The sequence below is a fragment of the Coturnix japonica genome, chromosome 31 (genome assembly GCF_054131305.1).
Source record: "Coturnix japonica strain WE chromosome 31, WE-NBRP24, whole genome shotgun sequence".
Taxonomy (NCBI): domain Eukaryota; kingdom Metazoa; phylum Chordata; class Aves; order Galliformes; family Phasianidae; genus Coturnix; species Coturnix japonica.
In genome coordinates, this window is record NC_140693.1 from 5,937,640 (window position 1) to 5,965,283 (window position 27,644).

The window sequence follows — 27,644 nt, forward strand, 5'->3', positions numbered from 1 at the left end:
TTGTTGATTTCTCGATTCCAGCTTCAGCCATGACATTCCAGGCTATGAGGAATAAGTTACTCTTACTACCAGTGCTCGGGATGATAAAGAAACTGTTATTGTTTTTCTTCTTCTCTGCTTTTGTCTTTAATTTGATTGCATAAAAGCTTATTTTTCATTTTCTATTTTGTTCCTGTAGATCTCATGGTTCAGTGGAAAAGAAATCATGGGATGCTGCTTCCTTCTGCAAGCTCATCACTTTAAATTTTGATCATTCGAGTTAGTATTATTTCAAGGACTGTTCATTAATTAGGATTTGGATTGCCAAATGTGACATTGTGCCTTGTGTAATCATGTATCAACATATCAATGACTGTGCTGTTCAGCAAACTCTAATAGCCATTTTGGGCAGATAAAAATTACAATAGAAATTAAAAGCAGATTTAAGTAGTTTTATGCTTATGCTTTATGCTTATGGCTGCATATATCTAAATTTTCCAAGTGTTTCATTTGATTATTCTGGACTCATCTATTATTATTGAAAGATTTTTTCCCCCCTTTTCTATGCTTCTCATGACTTTTTTGTTTTTTTTTTAAGTATCACCATTTGTTCCTCTCTCTGTGTGATGAAGAGACCTCCTCCTAGTTTTCTTCACAAAAGTTTGGCTTGCTCTCCACTTGAATCCTAGGAATGAATTTCATTTGTAGCCTGAAGATCCATAATCATTCTTTGTCTACATAGCTCACACCCTGTCAGAGGCTGCTGTTTCTTACAAATTGCTGAATACCTGCAGTGTTTTGCCTTCTTTCTGTTTGTAATGATTGTGTAACAGCTTCCACCATTCCCTAAGTGCTATTACTGTAGTCTGTTCTCAGTTTGCTGTGCTCAGTCTTGCACTTCAGCAAGCCTTTGATATTTCCAGTTGTCCCATGTGAAGTCTCCAACAGGCCTGATTTTACCTACCAAATACCCATTTTCCTTGGCTTTGTGAGTTACCACTCATCTGACAGTCTCTTAGATGGAACTCTATCCCTGTTCCTTAGTGAGGTTGGTGCACCTGGCTGGATTGCCAAAGAAGTTTAAAATGAAACTATTATTTGGAGACATTTCTCCCGCTGTGCCATAAACTGAGGTTTCCCGTGAGCCCATGAGAGGTTATTAACAACAGGCAGTCATGGAAAAGTCTGTTTCGCAGGACACAAATAAGTTCTATGAAATATAGTCCAGTACATTATTATTACTGTGGAGCAAAGGAATCAGGTTTTATTTGTATGATCTGGAAGCTTTGGTTTTTGGCTGGATAGAATGACTGGAAGATACTGGGAGAAGCTAAATACCAGTAATAAACACTCTTCTTTAGTGCTTCGAGCTTGTATTATATTTTTCTGTATGTTTGTCTGTTTGATATGATTGTCATAACTCAAATCCATTTGTTCTTAGGTGTTTAGGAACTGCTGTGAGCAGCTACAAGTATCATCCATTTATTTGCTCTCCTACAGGAAGATGTGTAAGAATACGAAGTTGCCTGAAAGAGACCTTTCCTGAAGTACTGATTTTGGTTCTCACTCTACAATGTGACAAAGCCACCTTCCTAAGACCTTCATCTACAGGTAATATAACATCAGCTGAGTCCATGGTGCTGCTGTTAGATGCAGCCAAATTGAAAATGTATCATAACTAACAATGCACATTGTACATCAGCATACTGAATACATGCATATGACACAGTCTGTAGCTTGGGATCTCTGGATTCCACAGGTTGGAGTATTGGGCACCATCACAGGTTGTTTACTCACCTGTATGTAATGTATGCTCACTATTTAGCAAATATGATAAATCTGGTATCAAGTTCAATGATATGGTTGGTTGAGGGAATCAGGCTCAAAGAAGAAGAAATGGTATCAAAACCAGCTGTATTCTGAAGTGCTTTTGGGGTCCTACAGTTGATAGTTTCTGAAGTGCCCAAGCAGCAGGTTGTTTTTGTTTACTTTAAAGCTTGTTGCCTTCTGATTATTTTCTTTCTCTGGTCACTTTTTCTTAAAGGGAAATAATCTGAGTACCAGGTTTACCCACTGTATTTGTTTGTGCGTAGCTTCTTTGCCTTGTTCATGTTTTTGCTTGAGGGGAATGTTGTCTTTGGACTGACTAGGTACTTAGATATTTCTCCTATGTTAGACAAAATATTGTATCCTTTACAGGGTGGGGAGTGCTACCATTTAAGACGATGGAATCAGTCTGTTCCAAAACTGTTTTATATGCATTAGGATCAAGTTAAAGAAGTTTTTTTTTCTGTTGCTATGACCAAACTGTTTCGGTAGCTTTGGACCATTTGCATCCTCATCTTTGTATATTGTCATTCTGAAGTCAGTGTTTCTACTGCAACACTGGAGCTTTTACAGATTTTGTATTGAGAAACTCTTCCTCAGTCTGGGAACGTATTTCTTGTACAGTCCAAATTATATTCACAAATAACTTGCCTTTGTGCGAGCCCCTACCACCTCCGTGCCTCAGCATGCACCGTACTTTTACAGGATGAATACATTAAAATGCTTAGGCATTCACGGCTGACATTTGTTCTGTTTAATTGAAATAATTTCATCACCTTCTAAACTAAGCTTTTATGACACATCAAAACTTTGGAACATTCTCTTTTCAATTATTTATAAGCCTTGCAATATATTTCTAAATTTCTAGTTTAGTTGTCTCAAATCATGTTTTTATGTTTTCTCATAACAGCCTGCTCTTCATCTTAAGAATGCTGTCTAACCTCTAGCTTTCTAGAAAATGTGTCTCCTATGAGCTGTAGGATGAATACACAACACAATCCACTCCATTAAAATGCACACACCATAACAATGCTAAGCTTTTGATGCAGGAGTGCTTTCAAGAAACCCGTGTTTCTTTGTGCTATAACATGTCCATTGCTGAAAGTGGTCTAGTACCTAGAGCTGCCTAAATGAAGATTGTGTTGTAGCTCGACTATATTACAATGACAGTAAATGAAGGACATATTTTGTATTCACTTACCGTGTTTTTTTTTCCAATTTACTGAAATCATGGAAGTATTTATGGTTAGGTTACCTTAACTGAATGGTATATAAGCCCACTATATGGTGGTACATCTATTCTAAGAGTCTGTAATTGAATAAAGTAGGAAAACAGGGTAAGAGTTTATTGACAGAAGAGTGGTTCTGTGTTCACAGACTTCTGCACCATCTTGTCTTATTAACTGAAATGTTGTTTCCCTAGCATATAGCTGTTCTATGGTTGTCTTAATCATTTTGCTCTGTAGCCTCTAACAGCACCCTCAATGTGCTATTAGCAGCAGGGTCGTTCTGTAAATGAATAAGACAAAATATCTGTTTTTTTCCTTTTTCCGGTGAAATTTCTCTGCCTACACAAGTTCTGTGTCCCTGGGAGCTGCAAGGAGTCAATCTTTGGTTCAGGTTGGGAGGAGTTTTATTTCTTTTTTTTTCTTCCTCCTTTTAAAATGTAGTTCAGCCAGCCACTTGGAAGGTGAAGATAAGATAGCACTGAGGTTGTCTGCAGACTCAAGTCACGAGGACTTGTAGGCTTCTCTCTCTGCTCACAATATAGTGTTGCAGCGGGCACTTCTTGGGATCCATGATGAAGGTGTATATTTGATTCTAGTTTCAGTGCTTTTCTCTTGGTTTCTGAAGCTGTGTTCTTGCTAAGCAGGAAGGTGTTTTTGTAGTGTTAGAATTAGCAATCAGTGTTGGAACTAATACCTTTGCTGTGAGCTGGGCAAGAGCGCTTCAGAAATAGCGCGTGGTTGTCATTAAATGCAGTGAAATGTGGCAGTGTCTTCTAAAAAAATTAACTTCCAGGATTTCCTGTGGAGCTGACTATTTTCTTGATCTTCATGTAAGTGCTCAGAATTAGTGCTCATAAAAAGATTTTAGTACTAATCCTCCTGTAGGTTCCTTTGAAATACAGTGTTAACTTTTTTTTTCTTTACTCCCATAAAAGTTCTTAATGTGCCTCCTACGCTTCTTTCAGTGAACACACAGCCTCTGATTTATTAATGCACAACGTGTCCCAGAAATCAGTTTAACTGATTCCCATCCATCATTCAGCACCATTTCTTCTATTATGTTACAGTGCGGGTGTCTTTGAAGCCCTATTTTGTATACACTGGGTGATAGTTCCATCTAACTTTTCTGAAAAAGAGATAGAACTCACCAGTTTTATTATTTATGATTGAAGGGTGCATTAGTAAGAGCAGAGCCAGAAACCTACTTTCCATAAAAATGTTGAATACTGTTTTTCAGAAGCTGCCTTTCATTTACGCTTCTTAAGTTTTAGGAAATAAATTTAATGATCAAGAAAGGACTGACAACACCAGTTCAAACAATGTTTAAGGCCAGGTCTGTGTACAAAATCAAGGTCTGCAATCATACATTGTGCATTACGAATTAATCTAAACCGGAAATGTTATTTCTTGAAGGCCTGGAGCAAAGACGATATTTATTCCAGGCAAGTACCTTCTGTTCTGCCATGTTGTGTCTGTCCATTGCTCTTAGCTGCCTGTCATCTCTGCTGAATGCAAAATACATTGATTGTCACTTCTGCCCTCTGACATTATTGAAGCCTAAATAGAAGGATGTAGAGCTAGTATTTGTTATGCTACATCAGCCGTAACATACTTCCTGTACCAAAACAGTCTCGTAGTCTCTGATGTTCAAAAGTAAGCAATGTCAGGGAAACAAAGACAAGCCCATCACTTGGGGACTTGTTTTATTAGCCTCTTCTAGCTAAATACTCCCTGACCTACATCTGGAGCTTGTCTGCAATTAGGAAATAACTATGTCTGCTGTGTTGAGCAAATCAGGAGAGAAGCTCTCAAAACAAGTGAGCAGTGGGTTATGCCTAAGCTGGGGATATTTAAGGCAGAATCCTGAAGTTCACATTCAAGCACGGAAAGTGAGTGATGTGGTAACTTTCTGGTGCGCAATCCTACACCCTGGTCAGAAAGGTGACTGAAAGCAGCCCTCTGTGGGTTTGCTGATGGAAAAGCTGAGTTACCAGACTTTGATCCATAATCAGCACCATTATTCACTGAGACGGTTGGGATGGCTCATGTTAGAGTCAGGCAGTCTCTAATCTTTAAGTAGGAAGTTTGCAAAGCCTTGGATCAGTTACATTCTGAGTAGGAATAAGCTCTGTTTTTTTGTGGGGATTGAATATCAGTAAGACTCCACCAGCAGGGCTCCCCTTTGCTCCCACAGTGAGGTGGTGTCCACAGCTCTGTACCTTTTCCCACATTTCATGGTGTCAATGTGGAGTTTTTAACAATCAGCAGCACTTAAGTTAGCTAAGAGGCAGGCAGTGTGTTGGCACTGCCAAGAATGTCAGCAAGCAGTTTGTGGCCACCCCACATAATTGACACATCAGTGCGTTATTCAGAGTTTGCTCCTTACAAACTGTTAAACAATGAGTTAGGATTGCCAGCAAGGATAGTCAGTTTGGGAGTATGAAAATGTGTGCATCAGCATCTCTGAAATAAGAGAAGAAGAAGCAGCTTTGAGTCTGGGAAAGATTTACAGGTAGGCAGCACCCACTTGCTTTAATTAAGACTGAAAGAGAAGAGCTGAAGGTGACCTGTAGGGGTATAAATGAAGCTGGTGTGTGTAGTAGCAGAATAGGGATTAAAAGACCTGAGGAAGGGAACTGACTATCAGTGTTTGCTAGTGAAGAAGAGGAACCTGCAGCTTTTGGATGAGTACAGAGCTCTTCACTATTCAGTAAGAACCCAAACAGATTGAATGCAGTTTCCTCCTTTCTGGCTAAACAAAGACTGATGGAATATTACAATAAACTTCAGCCTTTTACTGCTTTAGTCAGTATAAAATTATAGAGAACAGGTCAGCCCTGTGAGTGCAGAGGAAATAGGTCAGTGGTAAAGCATATGAACAATAGCATCTCCATTTTCATAAGATATATTATTCCTGTTTTGAGGCAGATTCTGGTCTTTGTGAAGTGCCAGAGGGCATCTGTTGTGAACTCTGGAACAGGTAGATGAATGGTGGCTGAATTTAACTAATATAAGGAAGCCTTCATTAACTAATGAACTGAATAAGTACAAAGAGAAACTGAGCTTGAATAACTCAGCTTCTCCTCTGAAAAGAAGAACAATGGCATGGAAATCAAATAACATACTCCTTACGTGGGAATAAATTTCTGGCCAATCAGTCCTTGATTTGTTTTCCAGGTTGTACCCGTGCTGGCAAGCTTCATTTCTCATGAGTTGCTGGTAGTTGCTGGCTCTGGGATTCGTGGGTGGTTTATGCCAGAAGGTGAGTCCCAGTCTTGGCATTTGAGCTCTGTGTTCCACATGCAATGTAGTTGTCAGCATTTGGGCTCATGACCTTATTCTGACTGACATATCCTGTCCTATGCCCTGGAAAACCCATATGTGCACAATCCACTGTCAAACAGAGTTCATAGAGAGGACACGTTATTCATATAAACCTTGTTTTGAAATCTTTGGTCTTTGCCCTTTACCTGTTTATCTGTAAGTTTATTTACAAGACTGCTCTGTGTCCATTTGTGTCTAGATGATAAGTGACAAAATCAGATCTCACTTAAGGCTTACACTTGTTTACTTCTAGAAGATGGTGTGATATAGGTGCTAGGAGAGGTGAATCTATTGCAAAACAAAACAAAAATATTTCATTCAAAATTGAGCTTAGATACTTTCTTCTTGTAGTTCAGACTCTTTTACAAGGAATACAAATATGCAATCAGGTAATAGTGCAATCAGTGTCCTAATCAAAGTCAGGGGTCACTTGCTAGATGATCTCTTCGTTTGACACAAGTAGTAGGTGGCCAGATAGATAGTAGAGGACAGACAATTGCTATAGATAAAGAAACAATACAACCAAAATCAATTCAAACTTTTTTACTCTTATGACAGCAATATGAGTCATGCTGAAAAAACCTTCACAGCACACCTTTGTTGGGTTTTTTTTTCCCTGGTAAATGTTTCAGAGGCTGAATATGAAATTTGGGTACAATTATTATTCCATTAAAAATAAAGATGTACTGCATCTGATTTCACTGTGTATCCAAACAGTTTTTAACATTTTATTTTTTTTTTCCAGAACAAAATTGCACCAAGTAAATTTGTGCTAGAAACTTGCACTTAACACAGGAAATAAACATTATTTTCTGGGCTGAGTGTACAGATGCTGCTGCTTTGGTACACGTGAAGTTCTTTTGTGTTTTATAGTCAAGTGTGTGATTTTTTTTTTTCCACGTGGATGTACTTTTCTTTTGAAATGCCATAAAAATGTATTTTCTCCGCTTCCAAACAAAGATCAACAAGTATGTGATGCACTGACATGTCAGCAGTTACACAGGATAATTTTCCATGAAAAGGATGCTAATTAACTTGAATCAAAATGAATTTGAACTAGAACTTGCCTTCTGGTGGGTGAAGCATGTAACCAAAGTAATAGCCTATGAAAAAATGGGACACGTGTATGAAGGTTTTTCTTTTGTGGTGTGGCACTCAGGAAAATACTCTTCATGTTGTGGAATTTCACGGTGCAGTGGTTGGTAAGTTTCTCTCTATTTCATTCCCCATAGATACTCTTGAAGCAGAACTGCTGAGTCACAGCCTGCACCAGTGACGGAGCTCCTGGTGGGAAGGCAGGGCCTACCCAGGGGAGCTTAAGTGCATGTAATGTGTCTGAGTGATTGGAAGGGCTGGAGCCAAGATCTACCCTTTCCAGCACCTCATTTGAGGGTTGGTGGTGAAGGTGAGGATATCTTGTTGGAGATTCCTGTATACCTGAGGCCTTCTCAAAGTAAGTAGCTACTTTTCTTTATTTCTGTGTCTGCTGTGTTTGAGCAAATCCTCACTTGTTGCAGCCTGTGATCTTGCTCCTCTGCTGTTGTAGTTGTGCTTTCTGTTGTGTTACAGCCCTAAATTGTGCTCTTAGTCTGTGGTAGCTCTATGGGCTTTTTCCAGACCTTATTTAAAAACAAATGGAAAATGGGCAAAGTGGGTGTGAGAGTCAGACGAAAAAGTTTGGGTTTCACAGTGTCAACAACATGTATTGCCTCCTTTGGATTCCTTGACAGGTGACAAAAGATCAGAATTTCTATATTCTTCGCTGCACTATTTGTTACAAGGCTATACTACAAAAGGAGAACTGTGGTTTCTTTTTCCTATTTCCATTTCTTTTCTTCCTGTTCATTAAACTTCTCTTTGTAGAACATAGTTTATCAACTGGATGTATATGAAAGGATGCAGCCTTTTCAGCCAGAAATTTGACTCAAGCACTGCTGTTGAGAGGAGAATGCCAGTTGTGCTTGACAACTTAGTACCCTGTTGAGTGTGGAGTAGCTTTTGATTAGTTTTAGTTTTAATGTAGGCATTCTGCAGGTGAGAGGAGGTTCATGTAGAATCAAGGTAAATGTTTTTGAAAGGTTGTTTCATTTGATCAAGCAACAATAATAAACTTGCAATTGTTGCATATATATTTCTAGGCAAGTCAGTAATTTGCTTCCAAAGTGATTTGGTTATGTTTGGCCACTCATAATGAAAAGCCTTATTCTGATTAATCTACAGCACATGTCAATTAATCTCTTGTGTAAGACTGAACTATAGTGCCTAATGTGGTTCTTCAAAGTGATAACCCTCTTATGCTTTGCTAAAAAAGTACTTGTCTTTGCAGTTCTGAAATAGATTAAATTAAATTTCACATTGTTGCTGTGAAGAGAGGAGGTAGGAAGAGCCCAGTGTAATAGAATCATAACTGGAAAGCAGTTTTGCTCTTCATGAACACTCTTGTAACCTCACTGTACTAACCTATGGACAGAACCTAAAGGAAATGACATAAAATCCAATTTAACTTCAGACTCTTTCATTTTATAAGCAAGAAGAATTTGTGAATCTGCATAGATGCAATTGAACAAAATATGTAATGCAAGCCCTTTTTCATTGACTTAATTTAACCAATTTCAGCCACGTGTCAAATCACATGAGGGGGATGCTCTAGAAACTAGTAAAGTCACAAACCTCTTAACTAATCTTGTTGATGCTAATTTAAATTCTTGTAATAAATTTCTATTATAAAAATATCAGAGGGAAATAGGAAATGCTGGTACATAATGCTCAGGAGATATGAAAACTAGTCTGATTGGCTGGGAAACTTGTGCCTTTCAAAATTCCACACTTACGAGCAGTCCTATGAATGTTTTGGTCAGTTGCTGGCATTTAATGAAACCTGCAGAATTCATGGCATCTGTAAGAGTCCCACATTGCATTAGTTGATGATGGGGCTTGGGCCAACAGGCTCAGTGTCTCTGGATGATGGATCTCAGGTTGAAAATCACTGTGCTCGCTCACCCTTCTGATCATCCTGGACGTCAGATTCATGGGAAATCAAAGTTGCTTTGTTATGCTCATTTCTGAATGGAAACGCTTTGCATGCCTTTCATGTCTACATCTGGGCTTTGGGTCAGATGCTTTGCACACTCAAGATTTCATTCAGTAGCTGTGGCAGAGTGCATCATGTTAGGTTTTCATTCGTCAGTCCTGGGTGCTTGAAACTGTAAGGAAGAGCCATTCTCACAATATGAGTGAGAAACCTGAAGTTGTGGGGTCCTCAGCGCATCAGCTGCAGCTGACTAGCTAGTTAAAGATAATCTGGTCTTTCTAATTTAAAAATGTAATGTAAGATGATAAGTTAAAGGGAACACTGTTACGGTTGTACATGACGCTAGAATAGATTTGTCCTCAGTGCTGTTACAAAACAAGTCTCCACAAACAAATTTTAGTGTCTCATTAAAGACTGCTTTATTGAGAGCATAGTGAACAATGGATATTTAAGGTTATTTTTTGAGAGCAGAAATAATTTACGTTTAAAGAAAACTTTGACTTTATTTCTTGACCATCTTAAGCTATAAATCTTAAGCTGTGTTTTACTTGCTCTGTTATTACCAGAAATGCAGTGTAGTAAAACATGAAGTACTCAAAAAAAACCCCGCAAACATTATTGAAGTCTTATATGGGCACTTAATGTTGAAACATCTTTACTACCAGTTTATAGACACTTAAAATATCATTGTCCTATAAGGTCAATTGCTCTTGCAACTTCACTAATGGCAGTTACACTGCCTACCCTGTATTGCATTAAATCTTCATGTACTTATTTAGAGTCATGTGCTTCTTCCACTTTCAATGCTCTTACATATGTTATAGGAATCAGAACTTTTAAAGCAGGCTTTTAAAAATCGGATGTAACTTTTAAATCATATGTGCCTTCCTTTTGTTTATTTCTAGAGCTGTTAGAGACACAAATGAAAATGCTTTTGTAATATAATTGATGTCTGACTATAACATGAATCTTGTCATATTCAACTTTTACCTCTGTTCTTGTACTTGTATCATTCTGCTCTTTTAGCAGAATTGAAGAGGATAGTGTCTGGTCTTGATAGCTTGGGTACAAAAAGGGATCTATGGCGAGTCCTAAATGAAATCATTTATCTGCTTTAAAACTATACTTCAAGGACTGTTATGCCTTCAGCAGAGATTTGCAGGGGAGGGGAAGAGATCAGAAGGAAAAACTGAAGCGATGGGTCATCATGACATACTTGCGTACAAGCATCAATAAATACACTTCTTAGGGGCAGTTGCTGGTACGTCTTCCTCCCAAATATGAGTACAGAGGTGTGGTGTCTGCCAGCACCCACTGGGCAGCTCAACACACAGCTACATGCCACACACACTCAGGAGAATGCACAAAAGGTAATTTATGTAGGCATAAATATATGTACCGAGAATATAATTCCTTAGGAGCAGGCAAGCTGATTGTTTGATTCAAATTGTTTCTTAATTGAAACACAAAACAGCTCCTCTTTAATCTTCAGAGTACTTGAAATCATGTCTAGCTGGGAATATATGAACAACAGTATATGAACTGCATCTTTGAGGAATGATGTCTCTACTTTTTTCCAGTAACAGATGCCATTTGGATTAACAAATAGGGATTCTCCTCACAGCAGCAGTATCTGATGGGGTTATCAAATTCTCTGAAACTAAAGAGAATGTGACAGTGACATCAATCAGATGTTATTGCTGCACATACAAATTCATTTGCTAGCCCAAGTGGTAGTTCATTTTTGTGCAGCTGGGAAATTCCTTTCAAGATTTGGTAATAGCTCAGCAGTGTGTATGAGTGGATTTGTATACATAAATGACATATATGGGTGCTATGGCAGCAGTACAAAGCCATACAAATCTGGAGCTGTTTGTTCCTGATTTGAGGCTTTCCATCATCAGAGCTTTGTCTTTTTGGCCTGTGTTAAACATGGGGCGCATAACATCAAGTTGAAACTTGCCGTGGTAGATTCACAGATGTTTCACCTATGTATTTGTTAAATTAAATGTAGGTCTGTAGTGACAAATTTCAGTCTTGATTAAACCTACGTCGGATTATAGTCTGGTGCTGCAGTTTTCACGTTCATTTTGTAGTGGAGTAGGTATCAGGCTTAAAACCTTAACTTATATCCATAATATTTAGAGGATGTTCAACACTAGACTTCTGTTATAACATTGCCTTTATGGTTTTAAATGGTAATTGCCCTAGTGGCTATTTTATGCACTCAAGTATAAGTGCTCTATATGTGTATAATACCTGGATTTAAGAGTTGTCTTTGTTCAGAGCCATATCAGGCATAGCAACAGCTCCTGTGGGTCAAAAGCTTTTGCCTTTTGAATACCCTCCGTGCCTCTCTGAGTTGACCTTCTCTTAGGAAATAGGTTCACAATAGGGCTGAAACGTCCTGCATGCATTTCTCATTTCGTAGTGGAGCATTGCAACTGCTATGTCCTCTTGGGCTTTGAGCTTTGAAGAGCTGCTCTTCCTTATGGCTGCTTTTAGACAAGAAAAAATATGCCAGCAGACTCTATATCTGTGCGTTAGCACTCCATGTACTGCATTCCCTTTCTGGGCTGTTGCATTAATTTCACAGTGTTTTCCAATATCTAGTAGCTCTGAATCAAAAGAATCTTGGTCTTTTCTGTTTCTAGCAGTTCTGGATTTAGAACAGTCTAGAAATTAAACGATGTCCTAATCTTTCCTTAGTGGCAAATGAGGGAAGAGTACTTGTCTGTGTGGGCATGGCCAAATTGTGGCACTGGGACTTACAGTCCTGATGTTAATCCATGGAGAGAACATCCTCCTATCCACACTGTTATTGGGCCATGAGAAATTAGTTTATTATGAACAGGATTTAGGAAAAAAAATTAATGAGGTGTCATTAAAATATATATATATATATATACACATATATATTTTTTCTTAAAGCACCCTGTAAAGTAAAAGCATGAATTCAGTTTGTTTGTGGAGCAGAGGCATCTCGATATGTATTCGCACTTGTTAATGAAGGGGGACAGCTGCCTGGAGATGCAGAAATTGTAGTTGAAAGGAACTCTGAGAAACACTTATAAGTGTATGTCTATGTATTTTTAGATAGTCTTTTGTACAGATTTGTATCTATTCACTGTAAGAGAAACGCTATCCTTTTACAGTCTCCATTGAGTGGTATTGGCTTTGAAAGGTATATTCCACCCCTGCTTTGTTCACATATGCACATTATTTCTATTTTAAGGTTTGCTGTGAGTAAAAGCAATCACTGGGTAGGATTCATCTCCTTACAACTATGTCTCTTTAGAGTCAGTGGAGATCACATCAGGACAGTCAGTAGATTCTCGAGTGCAATTCCTGCTATCTTAAAGCAACACTTAAATAGGTCAGATTAATTGTGCCTGAGAGGTTTATTTCTTTCCACTGATTATGGAGGGAGAGTAGATGTTTGTATCACAGTCATCAGCTCTGAAGCTCAGTGATGTGCAGCCCACCTGTGGTGTCAGCACAGAGTGGTTCCTGCAGTGAGGTGCTTCCCATCTACTGGCCTCCCGCTCTGCATTTCTGTGGTTCTGCTTTCCTGCACACCAGTATGATTTTTGCCTTGACATTAGAGTTCATAGATGTGAAAATGTAGTCTCCAGATGTTTTAATTCTGCCTGTCAGCACAAGAACCACATTCTAAAACACTTCATTTGACATAATGCATAGGAGAGAAGTGGAGGTGCTGTAGGAGACTTTGTCAAATGGGTCCTTTGCTGTTACAACTAGGGCAAGTTAGCCCTGTTTTGAGCATGGTTGGATTATGCAACCTCCAAAAGCCTCTTCCAGTCTGGTTAATTCTATGACTCTTCATCCAGAGTTTTTCAAATTCATGGTTATTAGTGGCAGGTTTTAAGTTGGGCAATCTGTCTTTTAACAGGTCATAACATAGCAGCCAGTCTTGGGCCTGTACCTTGCTATCTGACCTATTCCTGGGGCTGGATGAGGAGAGCTGCCTGGATTTTCTCCATGAAGTTAGGCAGGATCTTCTGTAGGTACTCAGCAGAGCATTGCTTGGCAAACTTTTTTTCCCCTTTCCTTCCTCTACAAAGAATAAGTATATAGAATAAAGTGAAAGAAGATATTTTTCTGTTCTGCTAAGGCAATTTTGTAAGACTTGGCGTGAGTATCCTGGGAGTCTAAGCTAAAGATGGTGAACATATGGGAAAGCCCAGGAGGAAGCACAGAGTTTTAGTTTTCAAACCTTACTCTTGGATTGCTACAGTAATGTAATGAAAGGACATTAAATGAGCTGAAGTTATTAAACCCTAAAGGTTACAGAGTCCTATTGGGGGCCACATTCAAAATGTAATTAAACCAAGTCCAGATATTTTAATTTCTAGCTGGAGATTTACACAACATAAGTAAATTCTTCTTCCAATTCAAAACTTTATTGAAAATAAGCTTGTTAATTTGTTTATTTCTCTCTAGCAGTAACTGAATAGACATTGTTTAGAGCCACTTGGCTCTAGTAAAACAGTAGGTACCAGTATCAAAGAGTCATGGTTCAAATCAGATCATGTATCTGGGAAAACAGATGCTTGCACTCTGCTATTAAAGTCTCACTCCCCCAAAACCATGTAGTCTGCAAATGGTTATCCATTCTGATCCTCCAAGGCTCTCCCTGCCTGTTGTTCCAGATGGTCCATTGCTGGTATAATGCTCTCCATTACAGTGTGTGAGAGAACAGTGGTCCTAGAACTGTTAATTCTGCTTATTAGGAATATAGGATTACACTTATAAGAGGTTGTTTCCATCTAAAACATTCCGATTTCATTGTAAAATGAACTTGAGTGAGTTTAACTCTTCAAGAACACTATATTTAAAAAACAAAACACAAGAACAACAGCAACAAAAAGTTCACCAAACATGAACACCACTGAGAAAAATCCTTAAAACAAGCCAAAATCCAAAACCAAGGACATATCTTTATGGATTTGACTTGGCTTCCTATTGCTGGATTGGCTCAGCTTTTAGTAGTCCCTTCTCTCCTTCTGTCTGACTAGCTGCTCTTCTCTGAAGGAGTCGGATTGGCTCTGCTATCTATTTTCCTCAGGGAGAAAGCTGGCATGTGGTTCAGGTGCCTTGTGCTGCAGTTTGCAGGTCTGTGCTGGAAAGCTGACTCTTGAGATTACCTGGGTGAAAAAGAAGACGTCACTCCCTCTGCCCCACATCAGTTTATTTCTTGGACTAATTCTGTGACCTGTTTGGGCATTGTGACTCCAAACAAGTTTATTCATGAAACACATCTTGAGTGTGTCCTGTGACTGCCTTGGAGCTGGGAAGATGATTTGAGGGGGCAAGAAGCCAGCAGTCTGCCTTGGTGAGTTGTGCGCACACTAGCTAGGGTTTGAGTGACCTGGAATAATCAGGCACTGGCAAGGTATACCTGGGTGCTGTGAAAAGGTGTGGATTAGAATTCTTAAGGTGAGGGGAGACTCAGTCCTAAAACTCGCTCCTTGGTTGTTTGTCTTGACTGTTGGAGGCAACGGGCTGGCACTGAAAAAATGCTTAAGTTTTAAATTCAGAACAAAAACCTGCAGCAAGCCAAATCACCTTATTTAGAACTTACTAATTGCTTATAACTTTGCTACATCAGTGAAGACATTAGTTAGAAGCAATTGTGGGGCAAGGAGGAAGATAAGAACATGCTTTTAAGACTGTCTTAATATTCAGTCATACTAAACAAGGTTGCTATGCTTGAGACAACAAGAGTAGAGGAGAACTGCTGAGAGTTGCTCTCCTGCTGGAAGGTGTTTGTGTTTGGAAGTACAAGCACTCTGCCCAAGAGACAGCGGGCTGCAGGCTGGCGTAAAAGCTGCTTCAAGGACAGAATCCAGTGAGAATGGTTTGTATGCAGGTGGAGGAGAACATGAACCTTGGGCACCACTCTCCCTTTTTTGTTTTGTTTCTCTACTCTGATAGGGTTGTGTAGGGCTGGGCTTCTTAGAGGAGTAACTGTATTAAAGACAGCAATTCCTGAAAAGGTCAATTTAGGATACCTTCGTCTTGATCGGTAAACAGACAAAAAAATAGATGTGTGAGTTTTGCACTTGAATCTCGATGAGCAGGAGGCATGTGGTAATGTGTGAGAAGAGCCTCAATGTGCAGAGCAGCCCAGAGAGACCAGTTCAGCAGCAGATCGGGATGTGGGAGTCAGACAACGCTCCCACATTAATTAATGAGGTGAGGAGAGAAATAGAATCACATGTTTTCCAAGTTTGTTCTCCAGAGAAGATTTATCTGGAAAAGCTTCTGTGTTGATTTAATGGAGATGTGCACACTATGAGGTGTTTGTATGAACAGTTCTGAGCTATTTGGATGCATGTCCCAAAAGCAGAGTAGGGCAAGCGGTGAGAAACTTCTCCCCTGCTTTTTTATTTGCTTACCTTATTTCTCACTGAACGAAGGTGCATTGGGTCTGAGGGCAGTGTCTGAGCCAGTTATTCCTCTGTCCTTCCGGGGTACAGTGCCAGTCCCTGCCTGTTCCCTGCCGGGTGTTTCCTGAGGGAAAACTGAATGAGGAGTGGGGAGTGAAGAACCTGTTTCCCCCAGGAGAGCAGCTCAGGGATTTGTATTGAAACAGGCCAGTGATTGAGCTTAGTCCTTAACCAAAGTGTTAATGCTGGCAGCTTGCCTGCACAGTATAAAAAAAGAAGTAAAAAAAAAGGTAGGGGGAAGGATGAGGGTGAAGATGTGGATGGAAAAGAAAACACAGCAGCCTGTACAACCCATGCAAAAGAGACAAAATGAATGTGCTACAAGGAAGGCAAGCTTCCTGGGTGAGGTCAGAATGGAGAGGGGAGCAGGTCACAGGCACAAGCTTGAGAAGGTTAGCTTTGAAAAGCACTCCAATGGCTTTTTTCTGTGCTAGGGAGCAGCAGCTGTTGGTTGTGCCTCTGCTGAGGTTGAATTTTGATCTACTTCAAGCTGCAGTAAAAAAGATGCAATATCCTCTGCAAAATGCCTGCTGAGCACAGAGCTGGGTTTGCAGGGATTGCATGGGTAGATCAATCTATTGGCTTATTAGCTAAAATGATCAGGAATTGCATCACAATGGACTATCGATGTCCCATAGCAGCTGATGGCTCTGAATTCTCATCTCTTCTCTTTGAATATCTATTTTATGTATGTATGTATATATGTATATACATACATACATGTATATAAATATAAATTTAAGTTTCTTCATAAATTTTTAGGATACAGTGCACTCGTACCTTGTAACAATTGTATCTTCTGAGATAATTGTGCCCTTAATTTTTTCTGCTGGTTGTTTCTTCTAGGCTTGCCATCTGTGGGACTGGCAGTCCTCAGTGGCTTCAAACATCCCAGTGAAATTTGATCTGATCTTTCCTTTTTCTTTGTCTAAACAAGCATGGTCTAAACTAGTTGGTTCAGGGTGCATGGCACACAGAGCATGCTTGACTGAGAGTTTCCAGGCAGGGTGAGGATCCTTATGAGGAAAATCCATTCTCTTCAGTGAAAGCTGCCTTCAGAGCCTGGGAGCCCTGGGACAACTGCAGCCGTGCCTTGCAGTAATCTGGTAAGCAAGAGAAAGATGAGGCTGATTGGAAAATAAACCAAAATGATACAGTATTTGCAATGGATAGCTTTCCTCCTGTCTCTGCATATACTGAAAGTTTGTGCTATTTGATGATGCCTCTCCTTTCCCTACCAAATGTTTTACTGTTTTGCTGCTTGCTCTGAAGCTCTAGCAGAGACCTGCTGTGGTACCTAACTTCTAATCTGAGGGTCAGCAGGTTGGGCTCATTCAACAGCAAACTCTGTGGTCACTAAAGTGTCACTGATGCCATGTCCCGAGATACATCCCAGTAAGGTTTTCCAGAAGTGAAAAGATGACAGTTCTGACAAAGGCCGATGAAGTGGGAATTATCAAAGCAATGTAAAAGGGGAGTGTGTTCAATGAAGAAAAGAGAAGTTTCCTTTTGGGATTGGGGGAAAGGACTGAAATGAAACGAAGCTTTCTTGTAAATATTATAGAGAAACTCTTTGCTGGCTTGGCTGAAAGACAAAGTTAGCATGAAGTAAACCGGACAATGAATTGTACAGACAGTTGGATAGGCAGGCCTTGGATTTCTTCATAAAGACCATTTCCTGTGTGTTGTTAATCCTGTTGATTTAAAAACAAAACAACAACAAAAGGTTTCCTTAATTGTCCAGAAGTTTGCTGGACCCAAACCTTGATGGTTATTACGTATTTTCCACAGATTGCACAAATCTAAGTTTAGTTTGGATGTCATTCTAGCTGACTCTTTTTCAGCCATGCAGTGGAATTTGAATGTGGGTTATTATAGTGGGTCCCTTTTTCCTTTACTGACAATTTTCCCAGCGGTGTAATCAGTCTGTGATAAGTTTTGATTCTGCGTTAACTCTTGTGAGATTGTTTTTATGGATTCATAAGGAATCAGACCTTTGGAACCTGCGTTAGCAGAACAGAAAAACTTTTCCTCTTGTCCTCTGGATGCAGAAACGTCGTGTCACCTAGAAAAAGTGACACAGTAATCACAAGCTGAATGTGAATTTGCAGAAGAGGGCTGTTGTATGGTCCTTAGCTTAGAACTGCATGATGCTTCTTTAGAAGGGAGACCCTGAGGAGGCGTTCAAAATGGAGTACTTGATATGCTTCATGTAAAAACCAATGCCTTAGTGGAAATCATGTGTTGCATTTTAATATTTCTGGTTTTGCTAAGGGAGAGGAGAAAAAAATAATCCAGGTTGCTATTTCTAAATGAGTTCTAGCAGTGACCCATACAGTCCACCTTCTTCTTTTACACAGGCACACAAGGGATCTCTCACAGTAAAGAGTGCTAAGTTTGCATGCTTAAATTTAAAATCCTGCTTAAATAGAGTTTAACTAAGACCTTAACTCTCTTGACATTAGACCTAATAATTATTAGGCAAAGCAAGTACTGTCTTTTATTAAACTAATGGGTAGAGTTGGAAGGAAAAAAAAGACAAGCTCCTGGGTGTAAAAGAATTTGTCTTTTTTTTTTTCCCCCCCAACATCTCTTAGCGAGAGGTGGGGAGAATGAAGTATTTTCTCTTTCCATTCAGTGCTTTTCTTGCCCATGTCCTTGATTGACCATAACTCTGTTATATACTACATTATGAACTATTGCTGTTCTGTGGTTGTGTGATTAAAAATGAGAGAGGTCCTACTGGGGGAAGCTGCAGTCTGACTGGGACTAGACTCCATGGTGAGGTGCAGTAAGCAAAGGAGCAGCATCAGGAAGAGACAGTGAAAAAAGCATGTTTACAAAGGTCAGTTCTCCATGTGGTTTTGGTTTTGAAGACCAAGTACGTAATGCAGTAAGCTTCAGAAGCTATCAGCAGCTTCTCCTAGCTGACAATTCAGGTACTGGGGATAAAAGAAGTGATTTTGAAGGAACTGATGAAACTTGTGAGGTTACATGTTAACATCCAGTAGATGTGAGCTCCCAATTGCCAAGCTGGCCTCTGTGTTCTTTCATTTTTTGAGGCCTGTGGCAGATGTAGGAAAACATGAGGAATTCTGACCTGTGAATTAGGTTGGGATCTTTAATTAGGCAGGGAACACTTAGGAAAAAAATTGGCCTGAATGGGGATTTTTGAGCAATGAGCTGATTCGAGAGGTTCAGGTTTGATATCCTGCCAACTAAAGTTTTGCATTAATACTCAGGCCTCTCTTGCTGCGTGAAGTAGGATGAAATCTGTTTGGGTTTGCCCAGTTTAGCAACATTTTAACTGGTACAAAGCACATATAAACTGTCTGCAGGCTGCTCAGTGTCCCTGACTCATGCTGGATACAAGCAGCAGTTAAAGTTACAGCATCCCATTCTCCAGCTATGCCTGGTCTAACAGGGCAATATCTGCTTGAGACTAAGAATGGTGTGGGTCTTCCTGGCCAGTTGGAAGAAAGCTTTAGCACGCAAGCCTGGATGTGGAAACAGTCTCGTCTGCAAGAGTAACTCATTTCCATTGTTCTGAGACCTCATTTTCTATAATGATGTGGAAACACTGCTAATGAATTTCAATTCATGTTCATCAGATCTCTTGGATTTGATCAAATATAGGCAGGTCTAGTATAAGACTCAGTAAAAGGGGATTTAGTTTCTCAATAGCAGGAGTTATGTTCTCTCTATTGCCCTGTATTATCCAGCATCAGAACTAAGCTTGGTAGAGCCTGTTGCAAAGGTGGAATGTGCTTAGCTTAAAAACTAGGTCATGGTCTGAGTAGGCAGCGATTAATATCAGGGTTCAGACCATGTGTAACCCATTTCTGTGAAATATTTATATTCTCAAGAAGGATTTTATCATGGGAGGATTTCCCAGCAGGTTAGGCATATACCTATGTAGCCTTCATTTTTCATGCTGTGATTTAACTGGGTCTATTCAAGAAATGAGTAATTGCTACATCATTGTGATTTTTTGCTTTATCTTAGAACTGCAAGTTTACCTGTTGCCTACAGGGTTCTAATATGAACCTGGTGAACCACGAACGAAATGCTGTTTTGGAATGTAGCTGAAATTAAATCTTGATGTGGATCCTTTGCATGATTTCTAGAATAATGTTCTGCAGGGTATCCCATAACACTGCTGTGATTCTAACACTTGCCTGTAAGAATGTTTCCAATGGCATCCCTAACAGCGACTGGGAATCACTGTATGTTTTCATCTGAGGTGTGTACTGACAAAACTTTTAGAAGAGTGTTTTGAGAATGTGATCATTTTCTATCACTTCTATTTTCTTGGAGTGTTTGCTGCTAACTGTGATCATAAACATAATAATAAGAAAGCAAGAGGATGAAAACTGAGACACAGGCAAGATCCACGTACTCTACCTGGTGCTAGTAGTGCCTCGCTATGAGAATCATTGTTCTCATCAGCCACAGAAAATGTAGTTTAGTTTTGTCTTCTCAAGCTTATCTACTTTACGCAAGCAGCTCTAAGACACCAGGCTGAGTCATGCCTGGTATGCCTGGTAGATGAGTCTACTTCATGCAGTCATTTAAATTACAGTGCTTATCCCTTTCATAGCATAACGAGTCGTTTTTTCATCTTTGAAGTGCTTTCAGACTGTTTGCTCTTAGTTCACCTAACACCTGAGAGACAGTGACTGAGAAACGGAGGTTAAGGGGCTTGCTTCAGGCACAGAAACAGTTGGTGTCTGGGCTAAATTCAGGTTTCTGTACACTTGATTCCCATTCCAGAATTAGGAGCCTCCATTTAAAAGCCAACTAAAGCTTATATCTCCTTTTTGTTTCTTTACTTTTTTAAAGGGTAAAAACTATTTTGTTGCTCCACTGCAGCAACGCTAATGCAAGTTTTAATGTGGTAGCTGTAAGAAGGTATTTGTTACAGGCGACAGCTTAGAGTTTCTCATAATGACAGCTCCACACAAATAATAATCCAGTAGTTCTGTGTTAGGGTTGTCTGATGGCAACAAAATTCTGAGAATCAAAGGTATGGATGTAATTAGGAATCTTGCTAATGATTCTGTGCGTTTTTGTTTTTTCCTTCGCAATGAAATGAGATTCACACAGATTAATTACTACCTGCTATAAATAAACCCTGAGAATGGCAATCTGCATCGCAGTGGCAGAGGGTAGCTGTCATTTAATATATCACAGCTTTCCATGCACCTGTTCACCCGGTACTGTTCCTATGGCAACTACACTTTATAAGGGAAGCTCTGCATAATTAGCATGGATCGAGGTCTATATCAATCAGAATAATTTGGAAGAGTATGGAGAGCCCAAAGGAGAAGGCAATGCTACTTGTCTCAGTAGGGAAGGTATCAGACCTCTGCTGCGTGCTACATAGTGAGGCAGTTACTAGGAGAATTCAGCAGAATTAGCAAATCTGAGGAAGCCAAATTATACAAAACAAGAAACTTTATCTTTTTTATTTTTTTGGTTATGAAACCATGTTAGAATGAGCTTTGAAAAGTGAACAAAGACAGAAAACCAAACTAAAACAAAAACCATGCTTGCATAGGAGGCTTTGTTGCAACTTAGGACATTTCACAGAGTGCACAAGTGTTGTCAGCCTGGGGACCAGGCGGTGATGGCCAGCACTGCTTGTAATGTCCAGCTATGCCTTTTACCTTATTGATCTTTGTTTTTTGTCAAGACCTGCCAGACGCATTTCAAAGTGACAGATGCAGATGTGTGACCCGTGTTGCCTCACAATGCAGCACATTAAATGTAGAACAACAGCTTTAACTTCAGTTTTATTTTTTTTTCTTGGCTGCTGGTGTCAGAAATGTCACTTAAAAAAAAACAAAGCTCAATGATTTTATAAAATGCCTATAAAAAGAATAGTGCTGAAACTGGGAGAGCTTTGTGTCTGGTTGTGTGTGTGTGCACAGAACACTGTCTTGGCTTCAAGTCTCATCTGGAAGTGACTCAGTTTTCAGTAGAGGAGCTGTATCAGGCTCTGCAGCTGTATGTGAAGTATATGACTTTTAATTCACTGGGGATCCAGTTTGAATGCAAGTGTTGATAGAGCAGAATCATACTTGTGTTGTAATAAAACTTCGTAATATGAGTCATCAAAGTATCTCAAAAGAAAAAGGGAATGAGAACTTGAAAATATGTGCTCTTCAGCATTAGTAATGCTGGAAAATAATTTGAAATACAATGGGTGTTAGAGGTCATGCAACAATGTGACAGTGTAGTATGTGTACCATCTTGGCTTTTGAAGATGCAGTTACTGAAATCGGTCTAAATTTGCAGAATTTGTAGATCTTGTATGATAAACAAGGTAGAATCCTTGGGTGATACTGATTTGTGTTACTTCATCATTGCTGAGTTCTGCATTAGGTGACAGGCTGTAGGAAACTCCTTTGCTACATCTGAGTAAAAAGTCTAGGAGAGAAGGTGCTTTTTTTGCTTCTACTGGTTCTGGATTGGGTACTTGGTGGAGAGGCCTCCACTAATGCTATATGTGATTTTTTTTTATTTTATTTTATTTTATTTTATTTTATTTTATTTTATTTTATTTTTCCCAATGGGGATGATGGTGGGAGGATTCTTGACTAAAAAAACTGGCATTGCATGCCTCTGTAACAGAATACAGAAAAGATACCCCTCTTAGGTTCTGTGGAGGACAGGGCAGGGACTTGAGTCCTTGATGTCTTGAGGGTTCCTTCCTGCATGGTATCACAGCTTCAAGAGGCAGAGCTTTGGGTGCCTTCCATTTAAGCAGGTGTCTGCAACGCTCATTTTGGAGAATTAGTTTTGAATCTCCCTAAAGAGAGACAATGGAAAGAAGAGCTGGGGTGCAGCCTTAGCTGCGCTCATTCCAGCCTGGCTTTGCACCATTACCATTGTGGCCTTCCTGGGCAGGCTCTGAAGAATAATTTCAGATATGACAATTTCCAGTCAAATAAGAAAATGAATAAAGAGCTTAATTTCTTCCAGGAAAAGGCTGCAATTGAGTGAAGTTTTCTGAGTTGCAACTTTCCAGGGAGATAACTAATAACTACATTCCCCAGAAAAATCTTGCTTTTAGGAGCAAATCTAGCTTCAAGTCTCTATTCTAAGTTAAGGATTTTAGCTCTGAGAGTAATGATGCAATGTAAGTACTTTCATAAATTCAGTTCATTTAAAAAATATATATATTCTGTGGCCCCAAAGTGCTGGATCTCATAAGCTACCCATTTGAAATTGTTAGATAAGTGAGTTTTTTTATTGTTTTTCAGTAGGAAAACATAACCTCAAGATAAGGATTGTTTGGTGCAATCTATTCAGTTTTGGAGATGTGTTCTCTTTGGAGTTCTGCCTCATTTTACTTTTGTGTAAAGGAGAACTCAGTCCTTAGCTCCAGTGGTTCAAATCTTTTCATATTTCTAATCACGTTGAAGAAAAGGGGAAAAAACTTGGCCAGAAAAGCTTAAGTAATATGCGGTCCTAAGTTTTGGAAGGTAATCTTTGTACTCCATTAAGGTTTAAGGGAGGCACAGACAGTGGTTAAAAGAAATTTCCTAACCTATGTCAAATTATTGTGTGATCTACAAAAACAGCAGACTGGACTTTTCTCAGCATGTCTGCTTCTGTTTTTTTCCAGTGTTCATTTTTTGGTTATAAAATGCTATCCTTTTTGACATCTACTAAAAAATGCATTTAAAATCTTCCTTAAATATATGACCATCCATTTATCTGTGCATCGTAGATCTATCTGAAGTAAGAAGATGAGTAAAATGTCTCCTGATGCAATGCTTTAAACAACTAAACTGAAGCAAAGATTATTTCTAAACAGATAATTTACTGTTTATTAAAGGGACTAGATTGGGATAGCAAGAAAAGGTCCTCTAGATCTGAATGTATTAATAAGGAAAAAGCCCACTGTCTTGTCAACTTCTGTGTCTACACCACCAGGGATGCTTCAGTGACAATTACTGAGAGATAGTTACTCATGGAGATTAAATATAAGTTTACTTCCCTCTTCCCCTGCCCCATCCCTCCTGAGCTTAGTGGTATTAGAATGGACCACTGTCATCCAAAAACTTGAGCGAAACCACTGAATCATTCTATATGTGTGTTCAGAAACCCCTTTAACTACAACAGGCTTTAATCACTATCTATAAAAGAAATTGAGATGAAATGGAAGTCTGGTACGTGTGTTATCAGTTCCCAAAGCTAGCCAATACACTTGGCATAAAAATACGTTCATATTCCAGGCTTACTTTCAATGTATCTTGCTGAAAATGAAGAGACTGTACAAAACCACTCCACCTTTGAGCTTACAGCTGATTTATGTAAGGTAGCAAAATGGGATCAAAGGTGTCCTGATGTGTCTTCTAGATTGTGGTTCTTGTAGATTCATAAAACACTAGTAAATTCAGCAAATTTCACCCTCATGACGAATAGTTTCTTCAGTGAACAATGTTTAATAGACTCCAGGTGATGAGACAGGCAGAACTGCAGGAAAGATCTTTGAAGGTCTGAGGATTAGCAAAATGCATTTGGAGTTTGGGTTTTCCTTGTAAAATGTATGGTCTAGTTTGTCCCTCAAAGACCCAGACTAACTAGTTTCTTCTGTAAGCATGGACCTTCGCTTTGTTTTGCTTTGGTTTCCACACTTTGGATCTGTGTAAATCTGTGTGCCACGCTGAAGAACAGCTGTTGTGAGTTTGCCTTTATTTCTCCCCCCCCCCCTTATTTTTCTGCCTAATTTTTACTGAATCTGTCTTCTCTTGCAGCTTACTTTAGCTCATTCAGGGCTAGAGATCTGGAATGGGAATAGGAAAAGCAGTCAGTCAGATCTGTAAGCCTTACTTCTTTGGCAAAAGCATTGGCACTAACTCTAGTTCTTCATCACTTTTATTACATCATTATGCTGGCTTACTACACTGACTTTTCAGTGTAAAATTGGCACAATGTGGGCTTTTGGAAGGTGGGGCTTAATGCAGGTACAAAGCCATGTAAAGCACTTGCTGGGGTTGCACACTGGAGGAAAGAGTAAGTAGGAAAAGAGGCAGATCCCTGTAGCGCCCACATGCTTTTATCTCAAACAGTGGATCTGTTTGTTTCTGCTGGCATATGGAGGTGCTTTGGAGAGCAAAAGGATCCAGAATTTTGCCATCTGAGTGAGACTAGGAGTGAAATGTCATGTACCCTTATAGGACTCAATTAAAACATTTTGAAATGCTTGCATTGGGCATGCATACAAACACATTCAGAAGAAAGGCAAGGCTCGATTAATGATGGTGCATCAAAAGTTCAGCATCCTAAACCTTCCCTTTTAAACTCAGGGAGTCTTTAGAGATCTTGTCAACGCTGTTTATGTTGCTTAACAGTGTCTTCTGCCATTGACAAAGCAGCACTTCGCTTCTGTAGTTAATGTGGCAGATTCTCTCTGTCCCTATTCGGATGCTGATGGAAGTTATTTACAGCCTCAGCAGAAAGATCACACAGCGCTGTGATAACTGGCCCCTATCGACACTGCCAGGTTTCCAGGTCTGTAAGACAAATGTTGCTGCTGGCTCTCAGCACCCTGTGTGCCTTGCATTCTGATGCAGATTTTTATTACCTGGCAGGTGGCTTGGGAGAAAAAAGAGCTGAGATCAATAACTGCAAACGATCAAGTCATGTCAGAGAGGGGTCAGCAGCCAGCACTAGTGGAAGCTGCCCCTTGACACGGCTCTTGTGGAGGAGGAAAGGGCCTTGATTTCTGAAAAGCACTGTGCTGTGTTAAGAGTGCCTAATTATCGCTGTTGCTACGGCCGGCTAAAATAACAGAGGGCTTTGAACAGGACTGGTGAATAACTGCACTTAGCTCTGATTGTTGGCTGTGTTGCTGCTGTCTCTCAGGTCTATGCTGGGTGTTCCTGGTCTGGAGACCCAAATGCACAGTGCTGTGGGCCTGGGAGAAGACCCAAAGGCCTTGGGCAGCCCCACACCAACTGTGGCCATTTTGTGCCTGGGGTGGGCTTATCTCACCTGCTCTTAAACACCACCAGTGTCACCTTCCTTTAGCACACTCCTGTGTGGCAAAACCAAAACCAGCAATTTTTGCTCTGGTTGCCAAAGCAGAACTATGAGAGGCAAGGGCCTTGTCAGAGTTTCAGACAGAACTCCAGCAGATATAGCAACCTCTTCATTTCATCTTGGTTCGTATCTCCTTGGAATTAGATGAGCAGCAGATTCTGCAGTTTTCTTCCAGCGCAATCCAGGAAGATGTCTGTAAGCAATTTCTGCATTAAAGTCCCTATTTATATCCGTAATTAAAGAAGTAAGTATCGTAGTTATCTTTCTAATTTCATAATTACCTCTTTGAAATAATAGCCCTGTTCCAGGTGTTTTCAAAAATAAAACAGCCAGGGAAATTAATTTCAATTAGAATGGAAAAATACAAACTGAAGTGGAGTGTTTTTTTGTTTTTAAAGATAACAGAAAAAACAACAATAAAACACAACTGCAAAGAACAAAAAAAGCCCAACGTGCACTTCTTGGAGTGTACTTCATTTAGATAATTAAATCCGTACAGTGTGAATGAACCATTGGCGGCAGTGCCCTTTGTCAAATGACATTTAGAATGCATTAATCTGCTCAATTCTGAGGCTTCCCAGCAGCTTAAAACACATCTGGAGGCAGAAAAAATCAGTGATTTCTTAATGGGAGTGAATAGTCTTTTGGTATGTAATACAGATGCTCTAGGCTTTCTCACTTGGAAGATTTAGTAATGTTGAGAAACTCAAGCTGTATTCGTGTGAATTCAGAAGCAATCACAAGCTCATAAGCTTGTTTATGCTTATGTTTAAGTGTTTATGTTGGGGTTCAAAATAAAGACTTTTTTTTCCATCCCAAAGAAAATGAGAGAACCCATGAAGGAGAACACTCTTATCTCAACCATTTCTTTTCCTCCTTTCTCCCTAATCTTTCTTCCAGCACCTTTTGTATTGTCTGTTACCACTACAAATCCTATTTTCTTCTTGTGACAGGGTTGTAGGGGAAACTGTTTGATGTGGGATATGTGGAAAGGAGCTCTTAAGAGAGCTGCCAAAGCTGACAGATTTTGGGAGAAAGTCATGCTTGTTAAAGCTCAAAGTCTAAAGTTGAATTCTGTTAGCAGCACCTGTTCTCTTCCCTTCTCTGGCTCTTGGCAACCCTTCAAAGTGGTCACTAGAATAGAGCTCGTCAAAACAGATAAGGCCTGAAAGCAAATTATTAAGGTCACAACTCTCTTCTGGAGTCTTTCAAAGTGTGTTTGTTGCCCTTGTGATGTTGTTGCTCCTATCGGGAATGACATCAGTGAAGTACAGTAGAACCTACCTTCCTGCAGGTCCCCTTGTGAGCCATTAAAATTTGAGACTTTGAAAACTTATTCTGAGTTTTTAATTCATCTGTGCAGGCCTTTGGGGACGAAGCTTCAGGTTTCAGTAAGTGTTTGATACAAGAGAAGGCCTCAAAGTCTGGACCTTTGGATTTGTGTGACATCTGAAAGTGGCCTGGACATCTCTGAAGAGTGTGTTCTCGGGTTGGCTCCCTGAACTTCTCGGAAAAGATCTAACATTGTTCTTAACAACTACGAAGAAGTGCTGTGGCAGATGGTGAAAATGAACAGGAGGGTTCATTTTACCTCCTTAGAGGTAAATTACAGTACTGGGAATACTTGGTGTCTAAAAGTATGTGCTTTGAGGTTTAGAGGGAACTTAATGATATCTGTGTTACGCTAGCCGTGTACTATTTCCATTTCGAAGTAAGATCTGGCAC

The 27,644-nt window shown here is 39.7% G+C and overlaps 1 long non-coding RNA gene across 2 annotated transcripts; it reads left to right on the forward strand.

Moving 5' to 3' along the window:
• Window positions 1–27,594, forward strand: LOC146755708 (uncharacterized). Of its 2 annotated transcripts, none has more exons than XR_014937969.1 (4): window positions 1–1,590; window positions 6,213–6,297; window positions 7,592–7,812; window positions 27,283–27,594. It is a non-coding gene; the product is annotated as an uncharacterized LOC146755708 (long non-coding RNA). The 2 variants fall into 2 exon arrangements; XR_014937970.1 differs by lacking the exon at window positions 27,283–27,594 and adding an exon at window positions 13,304–16,547.
• Window positions 27,595–27,644: the final 50 nt, after the last annotated feature.